This window comes from Myotis nattereri (genome assembly GCF_964212035.1).
Source record: "Myotis nattereri genome assembly, chromosome: 5".
Taxonomy (NCBI): Eukaryota; Metazoa; Chordata; class Mammalia; order Chiroptera; family Vespertilionidae; genus Myotis; species Myotis nattereri.
Genome location: NC_138080.1, coordinates 99,777,622 through 99,789,960, shown reverse-complemented (window position 1 = coordinate 99,789,960; position 12,339 = coordinate 99,777,622).

Sequence of the window (12,339 nt, the reverse complement as noted above, 5' to 3'; positions counted from 1 at the left end):
CTTATATTGAACACTTACAGTATATCTCAATTTGTATTAGCCACATTTCAAGTGTTCAATAACTATGTCACTAGTTACTACTGTATTAAATAGTATGACTCAATGTTATGCAAATCAGTTAATCTTCTCTAAGACCCTACCCACAAAATTTCATACCCAATGGTTTTTCTGTTGCACATGCATTTTCTTCCTAATTATATAAAGGGGTAGGTAAATGTAGGTTTACAGTTGTTCATAATAAATAATGCAATAATTAATAATGATACAAGAATAAACTGTTTCGCATACTCACAACTGAAAACCTAATTTTGTCCGCACTTGTAAGTTGTTTAAAGCCAAGGCTTTGCCCTTATTTACTAAATTATTTATACCATGCACCTAATTCAGTGTTTAATGCACATTTTTCCCTTGGCTAATACCTGATGGCAAGCTTTTACTATAGCCCTTTTTAATTCCCTAATCTCTTCACTGCATTCTCTAAATTATTTTAGATCTACTGTGATTTGCATATGATATGCCATGTTGTAATGATCTGGGAAACCGTACAATATAATAAAAAATAACACAGATATACAGGGTGGGTGAAGAGGAGGGTTAGAGTTGTGGGTATGCAAATCAGTTTATTCTTGTATAATTACTAATTAAAGATTGTATTATTTTCCATATGAACAACTGGAAACCTACTTTTGCCCCACATGTGCTCAAGTCTTGGACCCAATCATGACAATCTACGAGATTTTAAGTGTCAGCTTAATCTCATTATACCTGTGTTTCTTAAACTATAATATGAAGACAGATATTAATAAATTTCCTGCCACAGACGAATTTGTGAGCATACCACACAAAAATGTATGTCCAAGCATTTTCTAAGTGGTAAAGAAAAAAAGAAAACATGCAAAGAATATATGGATATATTTCTATTTTGCTTTCAATAAGCTGCCAAATTTTTTTTTGCCTTTGACTAAAGTAAAACATCATGCCAGTGGTTCACAGTGACTTTTAAAATCCCCTCATGGCTCATAATTTATAGTTTTGAGTCCAGGAACTTGTAAAACCACTTGGGATTAATTTTTCCTAAATATATTAATTTACTTGTCTATACTGTAGCATTATTTTTCTGTCTTACAGACCAGCAGGAGATTCCTGAAGCTGGATAAGTACATTTATAGTGTCACTAAGCATTTTAATCCTGGGTAGAAAGAAGCAAAGAGAAATGTTTAAAAAGAGTAAAGCACATTAAATGTACTTTTGAGTAATTGGATTTATTACAACTAGAGGAATAAGCTTTGCCACGATTAACACCCATTACAAATCAATATTGTCAGAGTTCTGAATTCACTTTAATATTTTAGATAGTTGATTAGTACTGTTTTGCAAAATCACAAAATTTTTAAAGTCCCAAAAGCCAAGGGAAAAAAAAAATAAATGTAAGATGTTTTTAAAGAAAAAGAAGCCTTTCTACTTTTTTAGATGTAAAGTAACAGAAATATATTTTTCCATCTAAATACTACATGATTTACATTTTTCCAGGAATTGGTTTTTATTTTTAAAGACCGATATATCAAGAGACATTTGGCAAACCTGAAATATGGATTCAAACACACACACACACACGCACACACACACACGCACACACACACAGAAATCCATTTAATGAATACTCTTTGAACAGCACACCTGCTCAATTAGAAGCACCAGCCGAACAGATTCAGGGCAACACATTTGGCTGCGTTCATACAATGAGTGAGCTGCTCAATCAACTCCAATAGCGCTTGCTCCCGTCTAATTGTGGTTTTTGCCAACTATGAACAAGGCTTGGCACTTGAATAAAATTTCTCACCATGCAGCTTTTTGTGCATTTTGTGCAATTACCTGGATTATCAGTACTATTAAAGATTTGATTTTAATTTATTATGTTTCAGAAATTAGGTTAACGCTCTTGAGAATGATAATTATTCTAAGCCATTCTGAAATATCAACATCATCCATAATGCTGCATTTTTGCCATCAGCAGTGCTTCCATTTCCAGCTTTGTCTTTGATCATGATCTGTGCAAGTTAGAAGCTCCTGTTATGCCTGCAGAAACACCTACCTATCTTTACCTCCTGCCTATTTCATTGGAAGTCCTATGGACATCATTCCTTAGGTCAATTTTTGGATGACCTTACTCTAGTGCAAACTGGCCGAAGTCTGTATTTCTTTTGGCTTTCTTACATATCAACAGAAGAAAAATTATAGAGTTAAAACGATTAAGGTTGCAAGTGATTCAAGAAACTTATAAAAGAGAGAGAGAGAAAGAGAGAGAGAGAGAGAGAGAGAGAGAGAGAGAGAGAGAGAGAAACTAACAAGACCCACAGCCTTTGACTTTTCTTTGATAACAGGACAATATGGCACTTCAACCTACGGCATTAGGGTTCTAAAGCCAAACCAGCAGTCAATAAATATCATGAACCACAACCAACCTGAATTTGATTACTCAGTGGTTATAGAGCTGAAACCCAAAGCCTCAAAAAAGAATCCTAAGCTCATGACATTTACAGAGCTGTTTCTAAAGACAAGACAGGTTTGAAAGGTCATGACAGACTAAGGCTTTGGGGCTGGAGGAGGAAGCTGTTCACCCACAGGAAGATTAAAGGATTCAAAGTTGTAGGGAACAAAGTTTGTAATTTTCTGTATACAAGAGAAGGTGTTGTTTGTGATGCTTATAGCTGCCACACATCTGACATCTGAAAATGAAATGAAGTGGAGATGGAATAATCGCATTCACTTGCATTCATTTCATCAGTTCCCCTTGCCCAAGAGTCTCAGGAAGAAAGTGCCTGGGGAAAAAAGAGAGGGAGGGAGGGAGGAAGGGAGGCAGAGGTAAGTTCATTCTGATCATTTGGAGGCTGCTAGTATATTATAATCTGAAACTTTCACCGATAATTCGATATTATGGATATTTTCAAGCTTCTTTGCTAGCATCCATCCCCTGTCCTTCCCAAAAGCTACTGATTTTCTTTAGAAAACCATGTGATACAAGGAAGCTGCCTTGGAATGAGATCAATAATGTATATCAAATCAATACATAAAGCTGAAGTCAGTCCCACCTCTGGTGTTTTCATCTGTTTGCACTGAAAAATTCCACTGCTCTGTTTAAACTAGTCTCTATCATGTTCCTGGTGCAAATAAATGAATCTTATCTTGCAGGACAAACCTCTAGCAAGAGTTCAAGTAGCCTTATGGAAAAACTTAAGCCTCCCCACTTTTGCCACTGTACTCTTATAAATAAAACATCCCGCATTTTTAACATTTTTAGGTTCTTAAATCATCAGAGATTGACTGTGAACAAAAATAGCAATTTTTAGATTACAAAAAGTCTTGACATCAATTATCATCAGCTGTTAATTAATGCCTCAAGCAGAGAACAACTATCAGCACATTAGTTAACTAGCATTTTCTTTATAGCTGAATATTATCAAATTTGAACATTTGCTTTAACTGTGAAGCCACCTGCTTCCACTGCATGGTTTAGTACCTGTCATAATGTTTAGTGAATTATTTTCATACTTTTGCATTTTTCAAATTAATGTCCTTATCAATGTTTTCAACACAAGTACATTTGTATTATGTGTGTATTTGTCTATATATAAACGGTGTCCCAAAATTCACGCAAGAAGCAATATTGATAGAAAACACAGGTTTATAATTAAAATTGCAAATTTTGTATTGATGCATAAAGTATATAGTATAGGGTTATGTATGGAATAGCACATTGGGTAAATGGCCTCCGCGGCTTTGCTGGCACGTATACAAAGTCGTGGTCTTCACTGGTCTTCATTGTCCCTGCTCCTGGGCCATAATTGGTACTTGGTAATGCTTATCAAATTGAAGGGATTGAAATCAAAGGGCAACAGATATTAGAATCTGATTCAATAAACCAAGTAAAATTAGGCTTTTATTTTTGTTGTTGTTGTTGTTGTTGTTGTTAATGCTCAGGCAAAATTCAAATCTTGTGTGAATTTTGGGACACCCTTTATATAGCCTAAAATGCAAATTGCCTCCTCAGGAGTTCGACTGACCAGGAGTTCAATTGCTCTGTAGGATGTGTGCTGACCACCAGGGGGCAGTGCGGAACGAAGGGAGGCCCTGGCCAGCAGCCAGTAACCTCTAGGGACCCTACCTGTGCATGAATTTTGTGCACTGGGCCTCTAGTGTATATATAAATATATACTTGATGTAATAGACAGAAGGTATCATTTAGCCTAATAAAGCATTGGTTATCAAGATTTAAACTTATAGACAGGACTCTGCTTTATTTGTTTGCTTGTGGTTGTTTTTGTTTTGTTTTGTTTTTAAACAAACGTGCATGAAAAAATTATTGTTGTCCTTAGAAAAATAACGTAATTTTTCTGGATTAACTATTATTATCCAGAAAAAGAGGAGTGTGGACTATGGCCTCCCTAGTTTCTCTCCCAGTTTCAAACTGTTTGATGTATGAAATTTAAAATCATTATTTTCCCAAAACTTTGTCATCAGACTGAGCTCCTTAGGTCAAGGCTAACAATCAAAATACTTGAAATCTATTAAAACTGTCAACTGTTACCATTAGTACTGTTAACTGACCATATGTATGTTATATTAAAAAATGGCAAAAACAAATTAAATATTAAGGCTACAGATATTTTTTGTAAACATTTGTATTTTGTCAACAAAATGTAAAACTAATAAAAGAAAGGGACATAAAAACTACTACTAAAAAAAAAAAGGAGTTATATTCTAAATAATAAACGCTTACTTTACTATTGGCCCCTGTGCAAAAGCCTTAGTAAAGATGATTAAAAATGAGAAAAAGGAAATGGTATTTGCATTCATCCTGGTAATAGAATATAAAATTAAAGCATGCAGGGATTAATGTTTTAAAGCGTGACTTGCAGTGATAAAGCTAAGGTATTAGACAGACAACATAACCGTTACAGGATACACAAGCAAATAAAAAGCAGCAAACGCCTTAAAGATGAGCAAGTCAACCTAGAATGGAATTACAAAATGATTAATCAATACAAATGAGAAACTGTGCAAGGAAAGGGAGCTTGGTGAGACTTCTTATGGGACTCAACACTGCGGCCGCTTAAAGATAATGAGAGGAGCCAGGCAAAGTCAAAGAAATGCTTTCATTCCATGGCAAAGTCATTTGTGAACAGTTTAAATTACCCTAATCACCTCCCCTCCAGCCTTCAGTGGGCTCCAACTCTTTAGTTATTTAAAAAAAGGAGTTTGGGGAAATGAGTTCTGCGAATCTAAGCTGCAAAATAATTATACACACATCGTTTTAGCATTTTAACAATGCAATCCCAAACATTTGTTCTCATTAGAATGCAAATCAACTCATTTAATAATCCCACAAGAGAATTCCACCACACTCAGTTTAAAAAGCGCAATGGTATTCAAAATATTATTAATAAATGCCAAGTATGGAGAAGCCAGTTTGCTTTGCCAACAGCTCAGGCTAGATAAAAGAAATATACTTACATTTCCAACCTGGTTTTTTTTGTTGTTGTTTTTTGACTGCTGTTTGTTTTTCTGACCAAATTTAGTTTAATTGAAATTTAACAGTTGAACTGGTTTGGGACAGACTTAAAAGACAAAAATCAAGGTGACAATCCCCTCTGTTTTGGCACACACTTTCACACTCATCACAGTCACAGTTTATCATGCCAACCAAAGACATCTATTTATCCTAAGCAGTGTCTAGTTTCACTACTCCAATTTGTTGCTAATTGTCTTAACACATAGTAGACAGGAGCTTTAACTTAAAGCAAGTCATCAGAATTTATGAATATGATCTTTCTTTAGCAAGAGTCTTTTGTAAGAATAGATACTTAAAAAAACGCACTACAGTTCTGACCCTAAACAACACAGTGATTTTTATGCAGCTAATAATGAAAAATGTATGGTATACATAGCCTGCATTGTAACATAAAACAGTTCCACAAAACTGTATTTTAAAAGAGTCTTCTAGCTCACTGCTTCAATTCAGAATACCACCTCTACATGGAATGAAGACAATTTTGGTAAAATTCAGTTATCAATTCACTCATTTTTTTCACTTTGTCTTTTATATAGACGTTACTGTCCCATTTTATTTCTGTTATTACCAATTTCTCTCTCCCTCTCTCTCTATGATTCAATTTCTTGCTTACATATGAATCACACCTTCTATTGAATTTCAAGGAACTGCCAAATTGCTAATCACTTTTTTAAAACTCATCATATATGCACCAAAGAAAGGATTTAAAAATTATACATGAAGGCAAGTGGCTAAAAAAGTGCTATCCTTCAGAGGAGCAGTGTCATTTTAATTTAAAAAAAAATAAAAGAATGGATTTCATATATAATACAGATCCAAGTGTTTATTGTGTCCATTCTTTGTGAGGAGGTGGATAGTAACAGTGTAAAGAGGATTATTTTATTGAATCATTAAAACCAGAAATAAATAAATGAATGAAAACACACACACACACACACACACACACACACACACACATGCACACACCAGGATGAACACCTGAATAAATATCCCCAGTGAATTATGATCAAATGGAAATATGCCTCAGTTGCAAACTATTAGACAGGCCGCTATGTGACCCAAGTCTGCTAATACATATACCTTTCATCTTTGGCATGCATACTCATAATGGGGAGCCCATACAGTTTAGATGGTTTTATTGATATAAACATTTACAGGTCAGAAAAATACTCTCAAGGGTGCGCTATGGAGTGAATTATGTTTCTCCAAAAGCATATGCCAAAGCCTTAACCCACCATGTGACTGTATTTGAAGTTCGGAAGGAGGGCCTTTAAAGAGGTACTTATTAAGTGAGGTCATAAAAGTAGGGTCCTAATCCAATATGACTTATCCTTAAGAGTAGAAGAAGAGATATCAGGGATGTACATACACAGTGAAAAGGCCATGTGAGGGCATAGTAAGAAGGTGGCTGTTTCCAAGCCAAGGAGAGAGGCCTTTGGAGATACCAAATCAGCTAACACCTTAACCTTGGGCTTCCAGACTTCAGAACTGTGAGAAACTAAACTCCTAGAGTTTAAACCACCAAATCTATGGTATTTGGTTATGGCAGTCTAGCAAACTAATACAGGGTATCACGTCTTTTCTAAATATTCCTTGAGCACCTTCTGTATCTTTCATAGATTATGCATATAGAAATGACTGAGAAAGAGTACAGTCTTTTATGAAATATAAGGTCTAGAATAGTGTCCAATTGCAATTTAGGAATCAAAAAGTGGATCACTGAAAACATTAAGAAGAAAGGTTACTATTTATCAGCTTGATATAATGATCTAAAATAATTCCACAAAGTAGTTGTATTATAATTCTTAAGTTGAACCTGATATTATGTTTGTTTTGGTTTCTCTAAACAACAGATGTTGTTTAGGAGTTAAGCTGAGACAACCTCACCTAGGAAGAATCCTAAAGATAAGTGAGAAAAGAACACCCATATTGCTCCTCTTTGTCAGTCAATAGCAGAAAACTATTATAGCCTATAGCAAAGGAAAGAAAAATGTCCTTTTAACCTAATGAAGTCAGAGAAATAAAATGGTCTACATAGAAGAGAGCTGGGATACCCCTCCTCCATGATAACTGATGGGCACTAGTAATGACCCTCACTGTAAACTGCTGAGGACATTCAGTATCTATGAACTACTATCACCCCAGCCACTAAACACTCAGAACAATCTCCCAGATTTTTCTTTCCAACAGAGGACTTTTAGATGAATGTAAAAGGAAGGACCTTGCCACATCGTGTTCCTGGAGGGTGGCAAACATGGAGGTGACTACAGATAAGACAGATGGGTAGGTACTAACTTGTTTTGAGGTGTGTAGTCTTTTTGAATTATATTCCCTTCTTGATGTATCCCTGTGTTACTTCTATTCCTAAGGCACCTCTGATTTGGGAATGGAGAAAGACAATTTTCAAAACATTTCAGAAGGGAGTACTAGGAAAAGTCCTAGACGACAACTTGGAAAAAGCTTTTGGTGACTAATGGTTACAGTAAAGGCGAAAGGAAAGATCAAAGGCAAAGTGCTCACTCCAGATTTGCTTTGTTTGCTTGTGATGTCCAATAAGACACTCTCAGGGTTGTAATAAACTAAAATGTTTGCCAGTAACTGGGGCATACCCTGAAATACTGCGCCATGAACCAGGAGAGAGAGAGCAATTGGATGGCTTTCAAAAAGCCAAAAGTATTCTGCACCGCCTTGAAGTAAAACCTGAACCCAACAGAGTTTCTAGAGTCAACATCCATTAAAAAGAAATATGACAGAAAGCGAACACAGTAAATAACAACACAAGGAAGCAAATAGAACGAAACAGAACATGCGACCTGTTGGGATGAATAAAATATTGTTAACTTTCATAGATTAGCTAACAGCACTGGAACAATAAATTTTATTTAAAAATTATTTTTAGGGAGATATACTGAAATACATAGGCTTAAATATGATATCTAGAATTTATTTTAAAATGTTTCAGTAATAGTGAGCAAAGATATATACATTAAGCTAATGCGACAAAATCTTGGTAATTCTTGATGTGACTAACAGTAGCTAGGGGTTGATTGTTCTGGTTTTTAAATATTTTTATATTTAATTTTTTTCATAGTACAACCATGGAGCTAAGCTGAAAGAACAATGTATAGTGAATCAGTCTAAATTTTTGTAGTCACTAGAAGAAGACAGTAGTTTCTAGACCAGCCAGAGGTCTGTATATCCTGATGGGTCGAATACCAGATCAAGAGACCATGGCACTCTTAAGGGAGGCTGAAGAATAAAGAAGAGTCACAGAAGTAAACACTGGCAGTGCCATCCAGACATTATGAAGGTGGCAGGGAATCTTTCACATCAGATTCTGAATATTTTTTTCCCAATGATAAGATGGTTTCTATCCTGCAATGACTAAAGGACAGACACAACAAAGTGGTGAACCACAGCCCATTGCTGGCAGGTTGTACTGGTTCTCAGTGTCTTTTTAAAACTGTTTTAATTCGTTGCCAAGTTAAAAAAACTAGAATATTTCAAGTAAACATCGTGGTCATCCAACAAGAATGAGGAGCAACCGCTCCTTTAGTTATGGACATGCACTCTCCACTCTCCAGGAATGGCTAATCACTTTATTACCGGATATAATTATTCATAGAATAACTATAATATTATGCATTATAAGCCCGGGCTCCTTAGGCATTTAAATTTGGAACACCTGATATGTTGTGTTCAATACTTTTCCTGCAAGACCATTCTTTGCACATGGGATGAAATACTTGCTTAAGCTTTCTGCAAAAGATGCTGTTTAACATTTAGCTTATCATGTTCCGTATTTCTGGCGCCACGATCACCAAGCAATCTAGGGGTTCACATGAAGAATTACTCACAGGGTGTGACTGTGCAATACATAGACACTCCTAGATTTGAATATCCATTCTCCTACTCCCTGATCTCAAACCCTGCATATCTAAGTTTACTAATCATTAATATGGGGTTTAAATGTGGCTGGTCATAAAGCTCTTTTGAATATTAAATACAGTAATTCATATAAAATATTTGGTCTAAAGATGGGCATATATTAACGAGTAGCTGTTGTTATTATTATCAGAAGTAGTAGTAGTAATGGTGGTGTTATTTCATGGAATTTGAATATTTTTGGTTTGTGAAAGTAAAGTGTTAAGGCAAATCAGTAAACTGTTTTTAAGGTATAATTTAACTTTCCATGTTGCTTGACCATAGGAGAGGAAGAGTTTGAGCAGGCAAAAAATGGCATGTGTCAGTTATCAATTGATTGCCTCTTAGCTCCAAACTTACCCTGTATTGTACAACTCTGTGGTAAGCAGGACCTTGTAAACCTCTCTCCTTTACCAGCTGGTGTCGCGTTAAACCAGGAATCCGGAGAGCCACTGCCAGAAGGGGCTTCTCCCCAGCCTGGTACTTGCTTGCTTGCACCTAAGATACTGCTTTCTTGCCAACAAATGAAGGTGAGCTGCAGATTCAGTCGCCAGTGAGTTTCTGCAGTATCGGGTAGAAGTCTCCCAGTAACTTTCAACAGCAGCCCAGAAGGATGCTTCCCAGTAAGTGTCACCAGTATCCTGGTGGGACTCTTTAATGTCACTCTCTCCAGAAGCCTCAAGTATCTCAAACACTTTCGTGTGGAATTTTTGCTGCCTTTCCTGGCCCTACAGCACTTCAGCAAGCAATTCCACCATCAAAGGGCCACAGCCACACCCCATGCAAAAAGGTTTGAAACCCAGTGCTGGGGCGGAAACTGACCTCCCCCAACTTGGTTCCTTCCTTAGATTCTCTGCCTCAATATTACAGGATCCCTATATCTGATATCTGTTCCCTATATCTGATATGCCTGCATTCTTGGGACTTTAAACCTCTTATAAAATAATCCCCTGTTAGTAGTTAATATTTTTCCTAGTAAAATTCCCTTTCATATTTTTGGCATGGTTTTTTGTAATTTTCCTAAACTCTAACCGATATAGAATACTAATTATGCACAGGAGTTTGCTCAACTATTCTAATAACATTTACTTCACACCCTTGGGAAGTGCATTCCCCCAATATTTGTGCCCCTGGAGCAGCTACTTATCACAGTATCTCAGCCCCACCTTCTCCTCCCAAGTCCCAGTCTCCCCTTCATGTAGTTAACATGTGACACAGACTAAATCCATCATAGTATTCATCTGTTTGGCCATATTTATTACCTCTGGGGTAGTCATGTGACCCAATCCAGGGTAATTGCAGTCCTCTTTTAGAATATTTTATTTTTATAAGGGGAGAAAGAAGTGTCCTCTTTCCTTACAGATTATTAAATCTAATAATATGAAATTTCTTCCTCTCACCTCTCTGGAAATAAAGTATGAGTAAAACAGAGAGAACCAAGAATAAAAATAAGAGCAAAAGGTAGTGTGACATTTCAGCTTTCTTGAACCCATCTTTCATGAAGGATCACCAAATGGTATTGAAAAAAAAAAATCTCTTGGTTTTAATACAGAGAACTATATTCAAATGATCTTTTTAGACCCAGGCATTATATATTTCTGAGCATTCTTTGATTATTTACATGTATTGTGCAGTATGAGAACCTTATGGAAGGTATCACTAAAAAACAGGTATCCAGTTCTTGCTAGAATGCTTCCAGAAAAATAAAACACTAGATACAAAATAAGCCACAAAAGTTTGCTATGAATACTAATCTTTTTAATTAATGTAGCTGGTTTCCTCTAACAATTGTATCTATCACCTTCAGCTGTTGACTTGATTTCTACCCCCTGGGCTATATTTTGAAAAAAGTCTACTTCTTTTACATGGACTATTCTGCAAAAAACCATAGATCAATTTTTAGAGCATAAATGTCAAGGAAATGTCATAATAGTTTTTCAACAAAAAGTTCTTTGACATGTCAAAGAACAAAAGCTTTGTTATTGTCACTCTCATTTACATTCTCAGATAGCTAAATAAGTCACTGAATATCACTGAGGTTTACTTAAAAGTCATCTACTTTATGTCAGTTAGACTTACAAACTTTTCTTTCCAAAGTATTTTTATTGCAAAAATTAAATTATACATCATTTTATTGATATATAATAAAAGTGCAGTGAAATACCCAGATATTAAATATAGAATTTGAATAGCTTTGGCAAAAATATAGATCTTTGTCCTACACCCAATAAAGATAGAAAAGATTTCTATCAACCCACTTACTCTGTGCCTTGTATAATCAATGTTTGCCATACACACACAAATATTACTCTAATTACTATCAACAGTGATTAACTTTCTACTATTTTTGAATATCATGTAAAGGAATTATGCTATTTAGAATCCGATTTGTTCCACTGAGCATATTTTTTGCTATCTCTCCATGTTGTTATATGTATCTGTAATTTACTGCTGAATAGTATTCCACTGTCTGAATATATCAAAGATTTTTATTCATTCTCCTGTTTGTGGAAATTTGCTATACTATAATTTTTCCTTATTAAGAATAAACTTGCCTTGAACATTCCTATATGAGAGTTTTTGTGAACATCAATTTTCATTTATCTTGGGTAAATTCCTAGGAGTAAAAATTGCTGGGTCATAGAAGAGATGTAAGTTTAACTAAATAAAAAACCTGCAAGTGGTTTTCTAAAGGAGTTTTTGCTCTGTTACATATATACTGAGATTATATGAGAATTCCAGTTGCTCCACATCCACAGACATGTTTGGCATTATCAGTCTTTTAAATGTTATATATTCTGGTATAAAGCAGTCTTCCTTTATCTGTGGTTTCACAATCTGAGGCT